The sequence below is a fragment of the Globicephala melas genome, chromosome 10 (genome assembly GCF_963455315.2).
Source record: "Globicephala melas chromosome 10, mGloMel1.2, whole genome shotgun sequence".
Taxonomy (NCBI): Eukaryota; Metazoa; Chordata; class Mammalia; order Artiodactyla; family Delphinidae; genus Globicephala; species Globicephala melas.
The window spans coordinates 13,952,322-13,975,792 of NC_083323.1; the positions used below are offsets into that span (position 1 = coordinate 13,952,322).

General features: G+C 39.7%; 1 pseudogene; it reads right to left on the reverse strand.

The window, feature by feature from the left end:
• Window positions 1-3,577: 3,577 nt before the first annotated feature.
• Window positions 3,578-6,409, reverse strand: LOC115852584 (protein HP-25 homolog 1-like; annotated as a pseudogene).
• Window positions 6,410-23,471: the final 17,062 nt, after the last annotated feature.

The window sequence follows — 23,471 nt, forward strand, 5'->3', positions numbered from 1 at the left end:
ACACCAAGTAAGGATTACTCTTGGAAAACAATGACACAAGGAGATCTAGGAATTGTATTATTCCAGAGATAAAAGGGGCTGTTAGAGCAATGTCTCCCCAGCTGGACTGTGTATGAGAGTGTCTTAGCTAATAATGCAGTGACCACCTGAATTGGAATTTCAAGGGGACGAATCCAGGAACCTGAACATTAAACAATGTCCACAGATGATTTTGATGCACAATCAGGTAGAAGAATCACTGATGCAGGATCAAATTGGTGAATAGTTTCCGGTGAGGATGAGATGGCAGAATAAGTTCTCAGAATTGAGGGAAAAGCTCCTAATACCTTATTCTAAATTGTTTTCTACGATACCATTTTGCCCTTGAATTTGCAGGAAACTCACTAGTATTCCAGTGTTAATTATGGGTGAGCACAGAGTAATTATGCCACAGTAAAGAGTATATCAATTTCAATGTTATCTGTGGAGAAAGAAAGAAATGAAATTGAGTTATTTGTAGTGAGGTGGATGGACCTAGAATCTGTCATACAGAGTGAAGTAAGTCAGAAAGAGAAAAACAAATACCATATGCTAACACATACGGATTTATATATGGAATCTAAAAATATATATATATATATGGTTCTGAAGAACCTAGGGGCAGGACAGGAATAGAGACACAGACATAGAGAATGGACTTGAGGACACGGGGAGGGGGAAGGGTAAGCTGGGACGAAGTGAGAGAGTGGCGTGGACATATATACACTACCAAATGTAAAATAGATAGCTAGTGGGAAGGAGTCACATAGCACAGGGACATCATCTCAGTGCTTTCAGACCACCTAGAGGAATGGGATAGGGAGGGTGGGAGGGAGACACAAGAGGGAGGAGATATGGGGATATACATATATGTATGGCTGATTCACTTTGTTATAAAGCAGAAACTAACAACCATTGTAGAGCAATTATACTCCAATATAGATGTTAAAAAAAAAAATTCAAGGAATCTACAAAAGAAACTCCTAGCACTAATCAGTGAGTTATGCAAGGTTACAGGATACAAGGTCAACACACACAAAAATCAATCATATTTCTGTATATAGCAGTGAACCATTGGAAATAGAAACGAAAAACACAATACCATGTATTATGGCTCTGAAGAAATGATATACTTGTGTAAAAGTCTAACAAGACATGTATAGGATATGTATGCTAAAAACTACAACCAGCAATCCCACTCCTGGGTATTTATCCTAGAGAAATGAAAATGTATGGTTCTGCAAAAGCCTATGCATAAATGTTTCTAATAGTTTTATTTGTTATAGCACCAAACTGGAAACAAACCAAATGGACTTCAATGAGTGAATGGAGGAACAAACTGTGATACATCATATAATGGAATACTAGTGAACAACCAAAAAGAAAAAAATTATTGATATTCAGAGCAGCTTCAATGTGTTAAAAAAAATTCAATCCAGTAAATTTGAAGATATAATTGGCTTTGTTCGGTGATTCCTGAATTGGGTAGCATCCCATCTAGCAATTAGAAGGGTGCTCCAAGGAGAGGTACAAAGTAGAAGGTTTAGAAAGGAGAGTGGGGCAAGGAAGTCATTAGCAAAGGAATGAATGGAAAGGGTTATTTTGGGCCAGGACATCTTTTTGGGGGGAAGGAAATGGTGAGGACGTTATCATGCCAATTCCTTTGGAGGATGGAGAGGGCCAACATGACAGGTTACCTCATTGGTACTGACCAGAAAATTCCAAACTGGCTGATTAAGATTACATTTTTGAGGAAGGTTGAAACTACAGTTAGGTTAGGTATTAAATCTAGGTTTGGTATCATGGGCTTTAGTGCAAGTGATACCATCCTGAGTCTGTGATTTTTCTCCTTATTAGATGGATCTTAAGTTCATTATATTGAGTGAAAAGGTCAATCACAAAGTCACTCTACTATCCATCAGCAGAAGAGTAAATAAATAAATGGCGGCATATTTACAATGGAATACTGGCCATTTCCATTCAATGAAATACTTCACTACTGTTACCACAGTGTGGATGGATTTCACAGGCATTAGGATGAGTGAAAAAAGACTAGACACAAAAGATTTTATATTGGATTATATCACTCATATAAAGTACAGGAATAGGCAAAGATAACTGATAAATGATGCTGAAAGTCAGAATAATAGATTCAATGCTGCAGATGTAGTTGTGGACCGGAAGGGCACAAAGGAGACTTCTGGGATGATAGAAATGTTCTATGCATCAATCTGGATGGTGGGTCCATGTTTGTATGCATATAAAATTAATCAAGCTGTGTACTTTAGATTTCTGCATTTTACTATATTTAAGTTATAATTCAATAATAAAGAAACAAAACCCACCAATATTTTTTTAAAAGTCTGGTCATCAGTAGTACGAAGTTGGCTTAGATGCTCATGTCAGTGTACAAAACAATGTGGTTACTTTTATTCTCCTGCTCCAGCAAGGAATATGGGGCTTTGATTTGATGCCTGCAGGATGGCTGTTGCAGCTGTTAAGACCTGCATCTACACTCTTCGGAGAAGAAATGGAGAAAGCAAAGGGCAGAGGCCAAGGGCCAAAGACATAAGCCAGTTGAGTCTTTTCCCTCTTAAATACGACTCCCGCAAGTACCATGCGCTTACATCTCACCAGAAAGGATGGTGTTTTTTATGGCCACCCTGAATGTAACAGAAGCTGGTCAAATTACATTTTTTAACCGTGTTCGTTGAGGCAATGCAAACGAATTTAGCTAGAATAAAAATTGGTAGAAGAAGGGATATTGGGTAAGTAGCAGCCTGAAGTAAATTAATAATTAATCTGAAAACTCTGAAGCCACAGAAATTCCCTCACCTCTATCACCCGCCCAGTTATGCTTTGGGAGACTCATCTGGTGAAGAGCATCTTCATTTGGTCTTTTAAGCAAACTTAACATCTCTGCCAGAGCTATTTACTTCTATATTTATATCCTTAATTCTCAGAATAGATTTGAGAGTTTGAGCAAAGTTTTTGTCCTCTGGGGGTGGGGGGGGGCAGGCTTCAAAAAGGAGCTGAATGAGGGTTTTCCTGGTATATTTAACAACAACATGGCTGGGCAGCTTCCTACCTCACTCTTTTTTACCCCACATTTTTAAAAAGATTTTTTATTTGATGTGGACCATTTTTTTTTAAGTCTTTATTGAATTTGTCCCAATATTGCTTCTGTTTTATGTTTTCGTTTCGGCCAGGAGGCATGTGGGAACTTAGCTCCCCGACCAGGGATCGAACCCACACCCCCTGCATTGGAAGGTGAAGTCTTAACCACTGGACTGCCAGGGATGCCCCTCCCCACATTTTTGCCACCTAGGATCTTGAATTTGGGGAATCACAAATAAGAAATTATTGACAAATTGATGAACCATGAGTCTTTACTGGTTTCAGCGATTGGTAATACATTCATTTTGTTCAACTTGGTCATTACTGATTTTGTGAGCTCTTCATCCTAGAGGAACCATTTGGGATGAGAGGAGTAGGAGGCTTATTTTCTTAAATTCAGTGTTACATGAGGGAGAGAACCATGCAGTTACCCCTAGCTGTCCTAATTTCCATTGAGCAAAACCCCATAAAACACAGTGTGAGTAGTTCCTTTTTCAGATTCTTCTTTGTCCAGCTTTCTCCAGCCAGACCCTGTCCCCTTTCTCCAGCTGCAAGATGGGACTGCCTGAAGCTTGCTCATGGCTGTCCTTGGCCTCTGCTCATTTGTCCCAGATCTGGATGCCATTCTGCATGAGACTCACCTTGACAGCATTCTGAAACAATGCAATGTCAAAGCCAAAGTGGTACACACCAGGGACGCCGCAGGTGAACACTCCAGTGGCCAGGTCAGAGTGGTCCTGACGGTTGTACAGAACTTCCTGGAAGACAATGGGCTGGGAGGGTCCTGGGAGAGGCCCACTCAGCTAGACGGAAAAGGCAGATTGAGGTAGACAGGGGCGTTTCTCAACTGCTCCAGGCACCCCAGGTATACCTCTTGGTCCTGTTACACCTGGGGGTCCTAGATCCCAAAATAAGCAGAAAAAAGAATGATAGAATTTAAGGTTTTGTATTTTTCAAAGTATTAATACATGAATTGCTTCTTCCTTCCTAACCTTCTTCTCACTGGTCAGAGCCTAGCTCAAGCATCACTGCTTCCAGAAGGCTCTCTTGTCTCCTCCAGATTTGGAAAAGTTCTATCTCCTTGTACCACATCTGGTATTGATTGTTACCATAGGTATAAAGAATTACCACAAAGAATTGTAATCCCTCCCTTAAGTGACTGTCTCCTTATCCATACTGGGAATGAGGCATCTTACTTAATTTTCCTTCTAAATGTCATACTCAGTATCAGTTGTAAAATTAGCACTCAAAATATGTTCAATAAGTGAATAACTGAATGAATTAGTATATGAATTATATATTAGTATATATATTAGTATATATATATATCTTTACTATAAGGCTGAGTATTAAGGATCACTATTGGAAGTTACCCAGACAAATCCAGGGATCATACTATTGCCAGAACTAAATGGGAATTTTGAACAGTGGTATCCAAATACGCCTGTTTATTAGAACCAGTTGTGGAACACCGTCCACCCCTGTTCCCCAGTTACTCAGGGCCAGTCTACACTGCGGGCCTTTAGAGGAATCTCTGAGGATGGAGACTAGGAACCCACATGTTTAACATGTGATTCTGATGCTCAGCCAGCTTTCAAAACCTTTGCTTTAGAGGTTCAGTACAAGTATTCAAAGCTGATGGGATCTCTGTGGGAGCTGAGCCCAGCATACCTCTCAGCAGATGACAAGATAACAGTAAGTCAATGTATCTGCTGCCCACATGACTCTGGTATCACTGTATGAACCTTGGCTTACGCCTACACTGTATGACACCAATAGGAGTGCTTTACACTAGTCTAGAGATGGAGTTATGTCTCAATTTGGACATCCAGTGTGTCTAAAGAGGTGTTTGAGCACACAGATTTCTTGGTGGTTGGAAGCCGTCTTAGTAGACAAATCCTATGACTCTTAAGAGTTCAGAAAAAGAGACCATGGTCATTTGTTACCAAGAAATGACTTACCACAATGATCAATATTCTCATCAGATCACCTGGAAGATTTCACTGAATCTATGAACATTGCAGTCAAAGAGAAACTATGAGAGGCTAAGAGACAAATTGCATTTATTTTTCCACCTGCTAAACCAAGTAGCCCTGGAGGACCCCTGGGTCCTGGAGGTCCTCGGGGTCCACAAGGTTCACATAGCTGAGAATCTGCTGAAGATTTGACATCGGCCACAAGTAACAGGACAAATAAAGCTAAAATCCAGAAACCTGAAGCAGAAGAAAAATGAATGAAGTTTCAAATAGTTTGGAAGATGGATCAGCCTCTCTTAAAGAGATTGTGCTATAAATTTTGTCAAGTTACGGTTCACAGTTCCAAGAAATTGATGTTATTTTGGTCTTTAGTTCCATGAAATGCTACATGTATCAATGCTGTGACTCATACAGACAAGATCAGGAGGCACTTTGAATTGAGATGCTTTCAAGTCAAACACAGCAAAATCCGAGAAAATCAGCTAACTCATCCTATTTGAAACCCATGCTGCTTTTTCAATCTCATGCAAACCCCAGAGTTCCTCTCTCATGGACTCAGAGCCTCCTGCCATCTGTTCAGCAGTGATCTTTAAATAATTGGTGTGATTAATCTTCTTATGATGATGAATAAGCACCCGATTTGCCTATGTGTTATTTTATATTGTCTTATTGCTTTATCTCTTGGATGGGCTTCGAACCTAGAAGATAGATGACAAATCGTTCTTTGATGGTAAATGAATCGACAAATGCCAGATACTGAATTAGCCAACTGTTACTTCCCACCACCTTAAAACTTTTACTCAGTGCAGTAGACTTCATTCCACTTTGAAGTACCAAGCCAATAAGATCAATATGCTTGCATTATACTAGCTTCTGTTAATGCACTTGTTATATTTTCTCCTTTATGACACATTGAATCTTCTACTTGCCCTCAATAATCAACTTTTATGGGTTACAAATGTATGCAACAACTACAGAAATTTGTGTCAAGAAACACAATCAACTTTAACATGATTAATATGCTCTTGAAAGTAGAGTGCTTCTAACTGTTAAATTATCAGTCAGTAACCGTAACTTTTAGAATATCCTTTCTAATTCAAGAAAGATATTCATCACTTTTTGGCCTTAATTTCTGATTCAAAAGATGCTCTTCCAAAGCTGAAGTTAACTTATGAAAGGAAGTATGCTAATTTATGGGCATATTTTTAAAGTCAGAGGATGTGGATTCAAATCCTAGCATTGTTACCTCCATTCTGGGTGACCTTAGGGTAGTCACCTAACTTCTCTCCCAGCCACATCTATAGAAGGATGCTGGGAGCATCTGCTTGCCTTGTTTAATAGTTTTAAAGTTTCAAGAAGATATGTGTATATTCTTTGTCTGGAGTCTAGCAGGTACTTTATATATCTTTATATATGTATCTTTAAAATTATTCCTTATTACTTTTATTCTTCTTGCTATCTTACAGGGAGAGTGCTATTCTGATTTTAAAACCAGAGAGAATGTTAATTCAAAGAGTTTTGACAATCTATTACATGAAAACTAAGGATATATCTCAAAACAATTTAAAAACAGCTGTGAGGATATCTTGAACATTTTGGCACATTCCATTGCTTCACATTTCCCAAACTCCTCCATGAAATAGTGGGGGGCTTGGTATCACATGCAATCATGTAGAGAAGGAGAAACTGAGGCCTAGAAAAGGTGATGGCTGTACTTTCTCCAGGCTCTCAGTTTTTGAGGATGGAACCAGAATTGAAATGCACATCTCCAGACTCTTGGGTGATTTGTTCCTTCACACAAATATGGTGCTGGATTGCTTATGTCTTGGTGGATATAAGTGGGCAACAACTTTTTTTACAGTCACTGACTCCCCCATTCCATTCCTACTGATTCCAAAATAGATACACACACATACTCACATATACATACATACAAACACACAAAGGCCACACAGAGAATTAAATTAAAATCATACATTCAGTTGATTTTGCTGAGCTAAACTAGCATTATTCTAAAAATATAATGCTAGGACAATAAACTGACTGTAAAAGGAAACCTTTCATTGAATTTATTGTGATGAGGAAAGTTGATGAGGACTTTGTGGCTTAACTTACTTGGTGTCCATAAATGAAAATCCAGGAAAATGATTTCCTCTTGCCCTAAGTTCAAGACCCTCAAGAAAGAAGTAGGCATGACCTTCACAAACTATATTAATATAATTTGCATAAGTGACTATGTTTTGTTCTGTACTTCTTCATCATAAAGCTTGGATACAAATTTTCATCTAAATTTCAAAAACTGTCTTGATACCTACACCTTATTTCCTTCAGTCCTCATTTTAGCCTACTTGTTTTGGGCTTTGCTATAAGTTTTCTTAAAAAAACCTATACTCCCGTATTTGTTTATATTGTCCTATGATAATATGTGAATTCGGGCAAACTCCCACAAATACTTTGTGGAATCAGAGGAAGTTTGAGAGACAGAGATAAAAGAGTTGTGTGCAGGGGGAGGCAAACAACTAAAATGCTTTAAAAACACTGATTGGATATTTCAAACATTAATAATTAACAACAATAGATATTATCAAAAACATACTGTAGGGGCTTCCCTGGTGGCGCAGTGGTTGAGAATCTGCCTGCTAATGCAGGGACACGGGTTCGAGCCCTGGTCTGGGAAGATCCCACATGCCACGGAGCAACTAGGCCCGTGAGCCACAACTACTGAGCCTGCGCGTCTGGAGCCTGTGCTCTGCAACAAGAGAGGCCGCGATAGTGAGAGGCCCACGCACCGCAATAAAGAGTGGCCCCCGCTCACCGCAACTAGAGAAAGCCCTCGCACAGAAACGAAGACCCAACACAGCAAAAATAAATAAATAAGTTGCTACCCCCAACATCTTCTTTAAAAAAACAAAAACAAAAAGAAACATACTTTATATCATATCAGTTGATATTGTTGAAGGTAGGGAAGTAAACTCAGTTGGAAGATAATGAACAAGGATGATCAAGAAGGACATAAGTCAAGAGAGATCTGGAAAGGGACAGAAAACAGCCTCAATGGGAAAAAACAGTAAACACAGGGATAGTCACAGTGAAACACAATTGGGGATAAAATCAAGACAAAGAAAAATAGAAACGGAGACAGATACTAAGAATGGTAAAGAGACAAAGAAAATTTTAACATGTAGAGCAATGTATTATACTGCTGGTTTGATTATGAGCATTATAGTTTAAAATTTTAAAACATAATTGAAAAATATAATGGATTTTCTCACTCTCCATTGTTTTGTTTATTTATGTCATAATGACCTTGATTTAATTTGAATGGTTTGACATTAATTTCATATTAAAATCAAAGGTCAAACTGGTGTTATTCAAGGGTAAACTGTATTTACATTGCATTTACATTGTATTTACAACTATTTACATAGCAGTTACATTGTATTTCCATTTGCATTTGCTTCACTTGAAACCAAGGAAATATTATTCCCTTTACACATTCCCTCTATTCCCTTCTAGTTGGAAAAATTTAGAAGATTTAGTTCTGTTTCTTTCTTATCTTGGTCTAATCCTTGGAGAGCTTAGTCCCTGGAGGGTTTTTCATGAGACTCCCCAACTTGGAGAGTTCCTGGGTCACTACTTCTATCCTCATTGTCCCATAAAGTGACTAAATGGCTGCTCATGTATGAACATATTGGAAAATGCCTTCTGTGGGGAAAAAGCAGCTTCTGTGTCTTAATTTCCTTTTACTTCTCTGGCATTAGGTTTTCCCTCTAAACTCAGCCTTGTATCTTTCTTAACATAGCGTTAGCTTTGAAATGCTATTAAGGCGAATAGAATATCTGTATACGTATACATAGATGTATATCTCTATCTCTATCTCTATATCAGAGACTGGATAGCTGTTCACCCAAACTGCTTCTCCTTTATCTTGGTTGCATATGTAAACTCTCTTCACCTTGCAGTTAGTAGGGACCATACAACTGGTTTCCAACCCACACAGTATCGGCACTCAGAATGGGAGCCACTTGAAAGACTTGTCCATAGATTTCTCCCATGTATTCCCATCCATCTTCCTTTCTCCTCTGCTACTTTGAAAGTGGAGAACCTAGAAGCAATGCGGAAGAAGATGCCCATCCACAAGAAGGAAGGACCTTGGTTCTCTTACCACTTGGAAGAGATTCACCCTTTTTTTCAGAAATACCCTTGCAGAATTTTTGTGAGCACTGTGTTCAGCTACTGAGATTTATAAGTGGATCTGTTATAGCAGCTATTGTCACTTTTTCTAATACAATATTTTAAATCATTCTCATGTTTCAAAAACAGGAATGATCACAATCACTTACCCTTTATTACTGGAAAGGGAAAATTCCAGTTTTGCCTCGGCCCCCTTCAGCAGTGCAAATAAGCTTGACAGAGCCTATGGGGTGAGTAACAGAAAATTATTTACATGGAAGAATGTACAGAGAATAAGATCTTCAGGCACATAAAAACTCTGAAAAAAGATAGGATGTGACTAGGGCAAGTGGAGAGAGTACATTGATCACATTTTCCCGAAATGGATGAACTGGGGTCCAATGAACTCTGTTGCCGAAATATCGGCTTCCCTGTGCACCGATGCCGAACAGAAATACGGAGATAGAGATTTTTTTTTTTTACATCTTTATTAGAGTATAATTGCTTTACAATGGTATGTTAGTTTCTGCTTTATAACAAAGTGAATCAGTTATACATATACATATGTTCCCATATCCCCTCCCTCTTGTGTCTCCCTCCCTCCCACCCTCCCTATCCCACCCCTCCAGGCGGTCACAGAGCACCGAGCTGATCTCCCTGTGCTATGCGGCTGCTTCCCACTAGCCATCTACCTTACATTTGGTAGTGTATATATGAGGAAGAGAGAGAAGGCTTTATTTTTCTGCCAGGCAGAAGGGAAGACACAGCAGGCTAGCGCCTCAAGAACTGTGTCCCCCCCTCCTTCGGGAATCGGAGAAGACTTTATACGTGGGGCTTGCTGTCTGGGGTATATGATAAGGATCAAAGTAGTGAAGGTCTTGCATTCTTCTTCTTGCATTATTTCAAAACAGTCACAGCTGGCAGTCAGGCAGCCTGGTAATTGGGTCCCTTTGTCTCTGGGTTATCCGCCTGCGACCCTTTTTTTCTGAAATGCAAATGTTACAAGGGGTTATTTGCTACAAGGGAGTGCAGGATGTAATTCACATAGTGCTAAAGAGTAATAGATTAGCTTTGTGATGTACAAATCTAGTTACAGACACTATAGATTAGTAACAGTTAAAAAAAAAGAAAAAAACAACTAGGAGTGATTAACTCTTTCAGGCCAGGTTATGTTTCTTCTCTAGCCTGTTCACTGTTCCCTTTATTTTCCTTGTTCTCAAGAGAGGGAAAACTTCAGTGCTATTTTTGCTGCAACAAATTCCCCACTGCTAGTTCATTTTCTCCATATCAATGGAGGAAGGGAAACAGGCGTCGTTCTTGTCTGGCTGAGGACAAAACTTCAGTTTTCCTCCACTTGACAAACATCAGCTCTCCGGCCCAGGGGCCCATCTATCTCCTATTTCAAATCCCCCCTGAGAGACGTGAACCCCAAGAAATCTTTATTGGGAGGATGAAGGACGATGGTCTGTCTTCTGTAGCTTCTTCAGGCTGGTGTGGGGCTCGTAGACCCTACCTAGTTGGGGTCACGGAGCTCTTGCCCTGTCTTATTAAGGGCCCCAGGGTGACTTCTGTTGTTGTTTTGGCAGGATCTGTTCTGAGAAATGGCCGGAATCTCTACATTACCATTATCTTGATGTGATCCTATTGTAATCCAGAAGAGACAGAATTTAACAAGTAGTTTAAAAAAACAGAGGCCAAAGATTAGTAAAAGAATTATTGTAGCTGGGGGCCCATGCAGGATTAAGAGCCGTGTTACGTTTGGTGGTAATTTTGATCCTGATCTAGATAGAGTCAGCACTTGGGTTACCCTGTCTAAAGGAATGGAGCCATTTGGTATGTTCATATAAATAATTTTATGTCCTCTTCTATTAGCTCAGTGTGATTGATGTAGGTGTAACAGACCCTGTTAGAAGTATTTGGAGGAGTGACAACCTAAACATTAATAGACAAAATAGATCTCCTTTCTTTTTAGGAGAATAAGCCTGAAACCCAGTCTAGGCCTGGCACTTTGGGGAGATGTGTAGCCCGGGAACCGGTTATCTAGTTTCATCAAAGTAGGTGTTAACCTTTGATGTGGTATTAACATATAAATAACAGGAGCTATTCGTCACTACATGTGTTTTCTCTTTTTGTTAACTAATGATCTAAAGTAATTTTATCATCTAAAAGTAAAACAGTTACAAGAGGAGACCTTTAAGAAGTAAGGTTGCACTTACCAGCTGCCAGCAGACATTGTTTTGAGAATGGCTGGTGACATCCCAAATCTAACACAGCTCAGAAAACTCAAGTTCTTAGCAATAAAAGGACTTGCCTAAAATCACACCATAGGGTCACCGTTAATGAAGTGTTTCTCTAGGTATGAGAAGATGCAAGAATTGGGGCTCATAAAATCTTCTGAAAGTATTTAACTCTCTGAAGGCCTGTCCTGTGAGTTTTTCCCAGAGCACAGAGGGCCTCATTTCAGATCTCTACCCTGAACTCCTTGTAGGGGGTGTTGAAGGTCACCAGCTACAGCACCTCATGATTTAATCCTTGTAGAAGTAGATGGCAAGTGTTAGTTTTCAGTCAGCAGGGCCCCTTTATGGTCATAATTTCAACCATGGTTTGGGGCATTTCATGACCATTTTGTCCCATGTTGCTAGGAATGCTCACTCCCAGGTCTGGCGAAGATTTTGCTGATAGGCCATTCCACGTGCTATTACTGGTCTAGGCCTTTACTCGTATCCAAAAGTCTCTGGATCACCAGTCTTCCTAGTCTCTTATGGTCCAGGACAATACTCCCTCTTGTTGCTTCTTCTCATATCTAGAGTTAGACTACTGCAATCATTGATCTCACATGAAACTATACATCATCATTTTATCAGAGGCTCCGTCACACACTTGGTAGCATAAGAAACAATAATTTTTTGAAATAGGCAGAATACAAATAACATAGCTGGCAGTATTAATAAAGTCATAAGTAAGAATGAAGCCAAGAACGTCCACTGAGTACAGCCCAGTATATCCCAGGTCGTCTTAGTCTCTTTTGTACCAATCCCTATTCTTCAGGGAAATTATAATTGGCATTGTCCATAAGGTACTCAGCCCAGTTTCCTAGTGTTACTAGACTGATTATCCTTAGTATGATTTAATTGTTCCCAGCATAGAGGACCCTTTATACTTAAATTACCATCGCCTGGTGTTAATTACATAAATCCATCCCATAATGGTGGGAGCCTTTATTCCTTGGCTGAAATTTTGCTTATTGCTCTGATTGAATTTTGAGTAATAGAGGAAAATTCATATTTATTGTCAGGGTCAGAGGAGGTATTGTTAATTGGTCGGGTGAGGGGATCTCATCTAGTAATATCAGTAGTGGCCTGAACATGACTATAATTTTCCTTTTAAGATAAATTTCCTAAGAGTCAACCAATTAGAGCCTTGGAGTGGATAAATCCACTCAAGTAACCCAGAAGTACTAGACATACGTAATTGGCCACAAACCCAACAACTGGACGGATTTTTAAAACGAGCATAGGATTATGCCTATGATAGAAAAACATTTGATTCATATGCAAAGGTCCAAGAAGTCGAGAAGACATTATAAATGAGCAGATGAGTCAGGTCCAGAACCTTGGGTAAGCTGTCTACTTCTGATGTTGTCTTTTTCTCATCCTGGTGTGAGTGTAGCTTCTCCTCTGTTTGAGCGTTGTTTTAAGGTGATTTTGAGGTCACCCGTCCTCTCTATAGGCCAGTCCAGTGCAGGGGCCCTTTGTGAGTGGAAATTAATCCAAGAGTTAATTCCCTTTAGTTTTACTGTGTATGAGCTAGTTAAGAGTACCTGATAAGGGTACTTCCATCCAGTTTGGAGATAGTCCTTTAAGTTATGTCTTTTCCAGTATGTATAATCCCCTGGTTGTAGGTCGTGGGCCATCTGATCTTCATCCAAAGATAGATTACTGAGATAAGCTTTAGATACAAACTTAGAGTGCCCTTTAGTAATTCAATTAAACTTTTTAGCAATATAACATAACAGCAAGGAACTATCTGGGAAGTGAGTCTTGGTAAACACAGACCTTAATTCACAAAACTAGAATTTAATATTCAGTAAAACATAATTTTTTTTACTTCATTGTGAGGGCATTAACCCTGCAGCCAGGGAAGGCTTTATCCCATCAAATAAAAAATGAGGTTTGTCATGGAGCTGGAAAAAGCCAAGCAGCCCTCTTGGATTTTCCATAGCCCTGCTTGTTTGACAGCTAATGTTTACCCATTTTAAATTCCCTGATTTAGGGGTAGACTGTTGTCATGTGTTAAGGACATCAGGATGGCAAAAGTCTGACACTGAGGGGTTAATTTTTGTGGAAGCAGGATGGACTTTACCTACATGTGCCATAATCTTCACAGATCATTGTGAAATAATACTTATTTACTTTACCAAAGTAACAAAAGATTTTAAAAGCAAATGTAAATCACTTAAAGGCAAAGAAATTTACATAGTCTGTTATTAAAGCAGCATTCCAAGAAAACTTTGTTCTCTTAACAGAGAGGGAGAACCAAATTTCAGACTAGTCTCAATGAACTTGGCCTGATGATTTATATAACTGTAATGGATCATATAGGCTTTTTGCTTGCTGAAAATTTTATAAGGAATCTCAGACCGAACTTTTAAAAGACCTCTCAGGAAAGTCACACTAAGGGCTTGTCACAGATTTCGCTTACCAGATCTAGGTGAATTCCTCCCTTTTCAAGGTCCCAAAAATACCTTGAGATTTCTGTACCTGTTAGTGAGGTAGCCTTCCTAATTTATCTGATAAAGGTACTGGGGACCTAAGAGTTTCCAGTCCCTGGAGGGAGTAGATAGAGAGAAAAGATAAATGTTTTAATTTTACCCATAGGTGTAAATTACCAAGTTGCTGTAAACCATAAGTAGCTTGAGGAGAAGAGCTTCTTTATACCCAGTTTAGCATTATGGTCTGAAAGTCAGAAACTTGTATTTATCCAAAAGTCCTTTCTCTTTTTTTCTTTTTTATTATTAATTAATTTATTTTTGGCTGTGTTGGGTTTTCGTTTCTGTGTGAGGAATTTCTCTAGTTGCGGCAAGCAGGGGCCACTCTTCATTGCGGTGCGCGGGCCTCTCACTATCGCGGCCTCTCTTGTTGCAGAGCACGGGCTCCAGACGCGCAGGCTCAGTAGTTGTGGCTCACGGGCCCAGTTGCTCCGTGGCATGTGGGATCTTCCCAGACCAGGGCTCGAACCCGTGTCCCCTGCACTGGCAGGCAGATTCTCAACCATTGCGCCATCAGGGAAGCCCCAAAAGTCCTTTTTATAAATCTTGAAGAGGAAGCATTTTTGCAAAGGCATCAGAGTGAAACCGTAAGTGTCTATAATGACAAAAGACTTAAGGCAAGTTTAAAATCTGATTACAATGTAATTAACAAGGTAACTTGGTTAGTGTTGTAACATATGACACTTAAGATAATAACTAGAATTATGACTGATAACATTTTATCAGGACATATTAGAATTTTTTTTGAAACTCCATATAATTTCTAGAATATTTATATTAGTAACAATTAACATACAATATAACCTAAGAAGATTTATTACACATTTGACAATTCTTCCTGTGTACTTTTAACATAACCAAATGAACCAAATTAATGTAATATCTCTCTTTGGGATGTTTCAGGGGCCCTTTGAAGCACCCCAAAGTTAGCTAGAGGTCAAAGAAACTTCATCACAATTTGATTTGGGAAGTTTTATCAAAAAAATCAAAAGGGTTTAAAACACTCAGTCAGATAAGATCATACATCACTGTGAAACAATAGTTATTCACTTAGCCAAAGTAACAATGAAAGATTTTAAAAGGGGCTTCCCTGGTGGTGCAGTGGTTAAGAATCTGCCTACCAATGCAAGGGACACGGGTTCGAGCCCTGGCCTGGGAAGACCCCACATGCTGTGGAGCAACTAAGCCCATGCACCATAACTACTGAGCCTGAGCTCTAGAGCCCGCAAGCCACAACTACTGAGCCCACGTGCCACAACTACTGAAGCTCACACGCCTAGAGCCTGTGCTCCTCAACAAGAGAAGCCACGACAATGAGAAGCCCACACACCACAACGAACAGTAGCCACCGTTCACCGCAACTAGAGAAAGCCCGAGCACAGCAACGAAGACCCAACTCAGCCAAAAATAAAAATAAATAAATAAAAAAAATAAAATAAAATAAAGATTTTAAAGGCAAATATCGAACTAATCACTTAAAAGGTAAAGAAGCTTAAAATCTGTCATCCAAGGCAGTTCAACGTCTTAAGAAAATTTTTACCATGCATAAAACTCCTTTCTCAGGGTCCACTTTCCACAAACTTTTTTATTACTTTTCTGTATCCATCACTTTATTTTCCCATTCAGAGACAACCACCTGTAAGTTAGACCTACTTCCTTTTCTCTTAATAAACTACAATTCCATTCCTCATACCTTATTTATTAAAAACATACATCTTACTTTCCTTAAGCAATCATGAACTGTCCCTTATATCAGCACTCTGTAGATTGGTAAACATACATCCAAATAATAATTTTTGAAGAATGTGCTTTCTTATAGAAAATATCTCAGTGTGGCACCAAACACATTTTTTAATAGTTCTAAACCTTTTGTTTCTCTGTAAAAGGAAGCCAGTGTTCAGCAATTAATGTTTCAGTATCTTATTTTATTTGGAAATGGCTTAGTTATTTAATAAACTTCCATCCTTTAATTTAAGTTAGCACAACTCTAAATTTTCAAGTTGTCGAATATCTGGAGAGATCACTCTTAAGTAAATATGCCTAAAACATAATTATTCCTAAAAAGTTCACCCAAAGCTCTTATCTCACTTGCAATTTTTTTCTTAAAAGTTTCTTCTTATCGAGTTATTTTTATTGCTGACAAATTTGTAACAAATATAATAAGATCTTATTTAGTTTATATTAAACCTAGGCACAATGAAAGTATTATACTTAATGTTGATGGCTGGAAAGACATGTCTATATTAATTAGATCAAGAAACTTAAACACTAATACCAGGTATTAGGGACTTCCCTGGTGGCGCAGTGATTAAGAATCCACCTTAACGGGTTTGAGCCCTGGTCCAGGAAGATCCCATATGCCGCAGAGCAACTAAGCCAGCGCGCCACAACTACTGAGCCCACGTGCCTAGAGCCCGTGCTCCACAACAAAAGAAGCCACTGCAATGGGAAACCCGAGCACCGCAACAAACAGTAGCCCCCGTTCACCCCAACTAGAGAAAGCCCGCATGCAGCAACGAAGACCCGACACAGCCAAAATAAATAAATAAATAAATTTACAAAAGAAAAAAAATACCAGGTATTAATTTTATATTGAATATTTCCCAGTTCATGTGAACCTGAAATTTATTTAATTTTTCTTGTATTTAGAATTGTTTGATTTGTAAGCGCTTACTTTTCTTTTAAGCCAATTAAATTGAGCTCATTTACAAATTAACCTCAGTAACATTATCCAAAGACAAAAACACATACTGAGACATACACATATATCCAGACAGACGCGAGATCTCATAGTTTCCACTTGAGATTTAAAATGTCTCTTTGCCGTTTTTTGGGTTTTTTTTGTTTTTCTTGGCTTGAAGTTCTATTAATTAACCCAAGGCTGAAGTCTCAGGCAAAGTGGGCTATGTTTGTAGCTCAAGGACATGATAAGAGTTAACTCCAAGCTTTGTCCTAGGCATATTTTTGTTCTCTCAGGGTCAGAATTTTGAAGAAAAGTATTTTAACAAGCTAGCTTTTTCTAATTGCACATGTAAAAAGAATTCGTTTTGCAATTTTAAGAACAGTTTTATTTTAACCGATTTTCTCCAGAGTCTAAAGAATATTGTGGCCATACTGTCAAAAATCATCTTTCTCTTTCTGTGGTCATGGTTTCATAGCTAAAATTTAAACCAGTTAGTGCTCAAATTGGCTCTAATAACAGGGGCAGACTGGCTGATAAAATGTTGTCCCAACAGGGATTGTCCCTCTGGGGAGGTGGGGTCTTAGTTTGGTCAGAAAAATCTGAAGGAGTGAGGGAACTTGAAGGAGTGGGGGAAGCTTGGTTCCTCTCTTCCCCTGAGAGTTGGGAGAAGTTAGAAGAGGATCATTTAGAATGTCAGGAGAGTGTTTTTTTTTTTTTTTTTTTTTTTTCTGATTCCTCAGGCCTTTGATTATGGAGCCACCTAGAGCAGGATTATAATAAAAGGGGCATAAAGTCCTGAACATAAGGGAACCTCAGTCCATTTTCCCCATCCTGTGGCAATAAAGATCTAATTGTAGGAGACCCATTTTCAGGCCATTTTTCTTTGTCATTGGATCATAGCTATTGGTCGACTAGTCATTTAAAATTTTCTGTAAGGGTTCCCAGGTTGGGGTGGAATCTTAGAGGAAGCACTTCCCATTTTGGCTCCAGCACTTGGTAACAGACTTTAGACGTTGGACGTTAGCGTGCTCAAATCAAAACATAAATCTTCACCTCTTCAGCTGTGTCCCCCCTTCTGCCTGGCAGAAAAATAAAGCCATCTCTCTTTTCCTCCACAATCTGTCTCCGTATTTTTGTTCGGCATCGGTGCACAGGGAAGCCGATATTTCGGCAACAACTCTAGTGGGGATGGTGTAAATAGGAATGGCCTTGGTCCTGAGGATGGGGTTGTTTGAACAAGTTAATTTCCTGATTCTGATAACATCTTTCAAGCCCCAGCTTTAATGAAAGCAGAAATGCCTTTTTTTCCCATGCAATTATTTTTCTCAGAATGGGGAATGAAAGAAATCCAAGATTTCAGAAATTAGAAACTGGCTTTATTCCTTTTCAGGCTGCAGACTCACATGAGGCTTAGTTTCAGGGATGAATTCAGGAAACCTGAGAAATAGATAGTGACTTCTGCTTGCTTTGGTTTCTCAGTTTCAACTTCTGCTTCTAGCCACACCTTGTCCCCCTTTTTCAGAAGCATAATTACAGCACTAGAGATATTAACTTACACTTTTTTGGCAATCAGATCCTTTTCCAAAACTTGGCTTTGGTTCGTCATTAGCCAAACCTTCACCTTGTAGTGGCGAAGCTCTACATCAAAGTCAAAATAGTAATTTCCAGGAATCCTGCAGGACCTAGGAGGAACACAGAACAGTCTATGAGAAACTGATACCTTAGAGGAGCGTGTACCCTTCCGGAATGCACTGGTGGTGGTGTGATTTCACACACTGAACTTGAGATGCACTGCTCTGCAGGTTGTTCTGTCTAGACTCTAATATCTAGAGTTTCAATTCCTGTCCTAGCTCCCCCTGTGCTATCAGAGTCCTCAATACAGTGTCCCGTTCTTGCTCTATTTTTGTCTGGCATTTCTGGATCCAGATGCTGAACTTCCCTGGAGCGAAGTCTCGAGGACTGCTATGCTATACTTAGGCCAGTACTGACCACTTCAGGACTGTTGCAGTTTTGTATTTGGTGATCCTTATTCAGAGCTTGGAAACTTGAGCTTGTTATCCACTAGCCACCCCATCCCTGCCCCCCAGGGAACTTCTTTCACTTTTATCTGAGCAAGCTATGCATCAATCGGAATGTCAATTTTCCATTAGCCTTCCTGTGGGGATTAAGATGCTACCTTGGTTAAGAGTGTGAGCTTTGGCTTACAAAGGAAATAGTGTAGGTCATATCTCATCCCTGGTCAAGTTTCTTAACATTTGTAAGGGTCCATTTTTTCACCATCCACAAAAGCAAGTCATGATATATACTCTCATTTGTCTGTTCTGGAAAAAAGTTAGCATTAAATATTATGTTTGCTCTTATGATTATAACTGCTGGCCTCTAAGTTTTGGACTGTGATCTATGCTCCTAATAAGATTTTAGGATAATGTCATAATAAAGAGGCAGTGTCAAATCATTTTACTGTACTTTTTCTTTTCCCCTTACTTTATGGGTCTGCAATTTACTTCATGACACTATTCTTGAATCCAAGAGCCTGGGTCTCTTATTTTCAGGAAAAACAAACCTCTGAATCACTAAATCTTAGACATTTGATCCTAGGATAGGGGCCCATGGATATTCAATGACAATAATGGCCCTATAAGAAATTTTTCAAAATATGTGAGATTCTCCGGGGGATGGGGGAGCCTTTGACTCAGTCTTACTCAGCTGCAAGCAGCAGTTTATAAAGCCTCCCCATTCTGAGTGGTTCTTAAACTTTGGCATGCATCAGATTCACGTGGAGGCCTTATTAAAACACAGATTGCTCACCTCCAGAGTTTCTCATAGACTAGATCTGGGGTAGAGACTGAAATTTGATTTTATAAGAATACCTCATGTGAAGCTGGTGCTGCTGGTCTGTGGACAACACTTGGAGAACCTTGACTCTGACTCATCCACTTTGAGCCTACACAGCGAAGACAAACAGCACACCAGGGACCCCGCGTTGTAACCAGTGAGAAGGATCTAGAGCATAAGCATACCCAGGGCTTACTGAGTGCCAACTTTCCCATAATATCTGGACTTGGTACAGTCTTTGTGATCAAATGCACACCTTCTCATATAGTACTATGTGCTATAAGGTTCCACTAGCTCCTTTTTTTCCCCTCTTAACTAGAAAGACTGTCCTGATGCGTGATTCCACCTCTGCAACTATGAGTTTTCTTGACATCTCCACTACATTGACTTACCCTTACGGAGCAGTGTTGCCTTAAGTAACAACCTGGGTCTGGACTTTTAGGTCAGATTCCATAGTCTTCATAAGACCTGTGGTTTGGGCTAACGAACACTCTGCTAAAGAAGCCCTTTGTGCAGTCCATACGTTTCCCCAGATTCCTTCTATTCTTACTTGCTATCAATACCATGAAGATTATGACATTTTACCCAAAGAGAAAGGGGGAGGGGAAATTAAGAGACAGAAGAAAAGGCTTTCTTACTTCTAGGACCTGCAACTCCAAGAGGCCCCAGAGGTCCAGGAGGCCCTGGAGGTCCACAGCATCCAATTTACTCAATGAAAGTATTTGCTATCGGAAGAGACATAGTGAATCTCCACACACCTAGAACAAGAAAGCAAAGAGGAGGTATTTGCTTATGCAATCTGTGTGGGTAGAATTAAAGCTTGGTCTGTCAAAATTATACATTGGCTCTGGAATCAGACATACTTGGCTCCAAATGACAGCTGTGCCACTTGTCAGCTAATTGAGCACGTTAAACTCTACAGTTTAGCTGGCTCTTTATTAATTCCTCTGTTCTGTTATGAGCCACCAGACTGAAATCACTACTCATTTACAAATGCGATTTCACTCAATATTATTTATCTCCTTTCTTATCCATCTCTTTATCAACTGAACATAATGAACACTTAATAAATCACACTGGCCTATTATATGAATTATTATTAACAGAGCCTCCTAGGTATTGCCAATTTTTCACAGGGCACAATACTAGAAACATTATTTTTTAAATCAAATTTCCATTTCAATTATATAAGAGATTAGTTCTTGGCCCACAATTACAAATAAGAAAATTGAGATTCAGAAAGTTATAATGACCAATCCAAAACCAGAGAGCCAGAAAGCAGAAGGGGTAGGATCTGAATCCTAGTCTGAGCCTGGACCATTATTTGAATGAGTTAATAAATGAATGAATGCCTATACTATATGGTCCTTTCCTTTCCCGTCCCCAGGTGCTCAGCCTTAGATCCTTTAAAAAAATTTACCCTTATATCCTTTTTGTAAACATGCCTTATATTTAAGCAAATAACAAAAAGCAGCCTGGACTGTTTGTCTTTTATTTATGTATTTTTCCTGTCCCCCAAAGCAGAAGCCCCTAGAAATAATATGTAGAAAATTCCACGATCAACATTGGAGGTTTCAGTGCCCTATTAAGTCCAGTTATTCCTAATCCACCCTCTCCTAGGGACCAGGCAACTGGACCATCCCTTCCTGCAGCTGCATCAGGTCCCTACCAGTGATTCTCAGACAAAGAGACAGTTCTTCTTGGGCTGGCTTCTCCCAATGTGAAGGACGCCTGTGTTACTCCAGCTGTTAAATCTGAAGCAGGGGCCCCTGTTAGCACTCCACTGTAGCAAGAACTTCTCAAAGGTTTGAAGTCACCTCTTCAATATTTAAATATTTTCATGCAATCCAACCTGGGTTCACAATAAGATTAATGTTCAACCACAAGCAGGATTTGAGGTCACCTACCCTGACTAGCTCCAGAGTTTGGACTAGGAAGATTCTAGAATCCTGGTCACCCCCCGAGTTTCTATCAGAGATATTTCTTATGGCAATAGCTGCTGCTACAGGTAAAACCAAACCTCCAGAGTGTGATTTTCCTTGCTCCTTTACTACTCTTTGAATACTTTCTTGCTGTATCTAATCTCAGATCAGGAGGCAGTGAAAGCCAGCTCCTGGATGAGAAATCTGTGTAGGTCAAAGAACTGGGAACCGTGAAAACTTAATCACTGGGGACGAAAACAACCATTATTTGAAGTCCAATGTGTAGTATACGTAAGTTAGTGTCGTTAATGTTAATACGTGAACACCACATAGGAAAAACAATGTCTGTCTAGCTATTATTATGACTCATGCATCATCTCTTGAAATCGCCATTACAATACCATGACTACCATGACTATTTTTTACCTGGCTTTTGTTGATTACCCACTCATCATGCAGGTCACAATATTTCTCTGTTCTCTGTGTACCACTTACACATTAGTGGACGAATCCACAGGCTCAACCAGACTCAGGTTCAATCCTTTTGACAACACTACAGATGGCATTATGTTTCTTTTTGTGATATTAGTAGGTACTGATGCTAGGTGCCCAGATCCATTAATTCATTGCTGCTTCAAAACAGTGTTATTCTATGTTCTATAATATATTTTTTCATGTATTAGTTGGAATAACTTGATAAAGACAGTCAACTCTTCGTCTACTTTTTGATTGTCTATGATCTTTTTCATTTGGTAGTTGGAATAATCTGATAATGAGACTCTACTCTTCATCTAGTATTTGGCTACCCAGGGGTATAATTCATATAAGAAAGGCAGAACAAATGCTTGACTGTTTTTCTTTTATTTGCCAGTTTTATTGATTTCCTTTCATCCTCCAAAGGTGGTGAATTCATTTTGTTTGGTTTTTATTTTATATTACATTAACCAAAGCCCATACTTTCTTCAGATTTCCTTATTTTTTTTTTCCTAGAGTCCTTTTTCTTTTCCAGGACTCCATCCAATATACCACGTTACATCTAGTTGTCTGTCTCCTTTAGGTTCCTCTTGGCTGTGGCAGATTCTCAGACTTCTCTTGTTTTTGACAACATTGACAGTTTTCAAGAGTACTGATCAAGTATTTTGTAGAATGTTCCTCAATTGAGATTTGTTTCATGTTTTCTCATGATTAGAGAGTGTTATGGATTTGGGGCAGGAAGACTACAAAGGTAGAGTGTCATTTTCATCACATCCCATCAAGGATACATATTATCCACATGACTTATTCATAATAAGGAAGTCTGAGGGAATTCTCTGGTGGTCCACTGGTTAGAACTCTGTGCTTCCACTGTAGGGGGCATGGGTTCGATCCCTGGTCGGGAAACTAAGATGCTGCATACCACGAGGTACGGCCAAAAAAAAGGGGGGGAGTCTGACTCAATTTTTTGAATTTTTTTTTTCCTTTTTTATTCATTTTTTTTTGTGGGGGCTAATTTATTTTATTTATTTTTGGCCGCGTTGGGTCTTTGTTGCTGCACATGGTTGTTGCTGCACATGGGCTTTCTCTAGTTGTAGCGAGCGGGGGCCGCTCCTCGCCGCAGTGCGCGGGCCTCTCACCGCGGTGGCCTCTCCCGCTGCGGAGCACGGGCTCTAGGCACACGGGCCTCAGCAGTTGTAGCTCGTGGGCTCTCGAGCGCAGGCTCAGTAGCCGTGGCGCACGGGCCCAGCTGCTCCGTGGCATGTGGGATCTTCCCGGACCAGGGCTCGAAGCCGTATCCCCTGCATTGGCAGGCGGATTCTCAACCACTGCACCACCAGGGAAGCCCCATTTTTTGATGTTTGCTGATAGTTTTTAAGCCTCATTCCTCCCTTTTCTCTTCCTGCTTCACATCTGGGAAAGCTGATAATAAAGTCCAGATGCTCCTTTCCTCTGGTGCTAGTGGGAAGTACAAACCCACATAAGCTTCTCCACATGCAGCCACA